Raw genomic sequence first — 487 nt, forward strand, 5'->3', positions numbered from 1 at the left:
GCACTGTCACCAGACGGTCACCTAGCGGTGTCGCCTATTTGGCTTCCTGATGCTGATACTCATACCGCCGTGGAACCCCTCCTGGCTTTCCCTGTGAAGTATCCAATCCTGGGCACCCCCAGGGTGAAGCCAGCATCCTTAGCGCTGTCGGGGCCAGTGTGGAGGCTAAGCAAGCTATTGCCCAGAGTTGCAGCGTGGGGCCCGTGATTAGAATAAGCACCGAGGTGAGAATTAACAGGTCCGAGGAAATTGAGCCCAAGACCCCGCCGAGGCGGGAATCAAACCCTGGTACTGGCCAGAACTCTGCATCAGGTTCTGCCGCTCTAACCATTGAGCCACACTCCTCCCACAGGGGTATATGGTCACACGGCCCTCAGGGCCATCTGGGCACCCGGCCCACTGGGCCATCTGATCACCCAGTCTGCAGGGCCATCTGGTCACCTGGCCCGCAGGGCCTTCGGGTCGCTCAGCCAGGTGACCAGATGGC

Source organism: Lissotriton vulgaris, chromosome 1_2 (genome assembly GCF_964263255.1).
Source record: "Lissotriton vulgaris chromosome 1_2, aLisVul1.2, whole genome shotgun sequence".
In the NCBI taxonomy this organism is placed as follows: Eukaryota; Metazoa; Chordata; class Amphibia; order Caudata; family Salamandridae; genus Lissotriton; species Lissotriton vulgaris.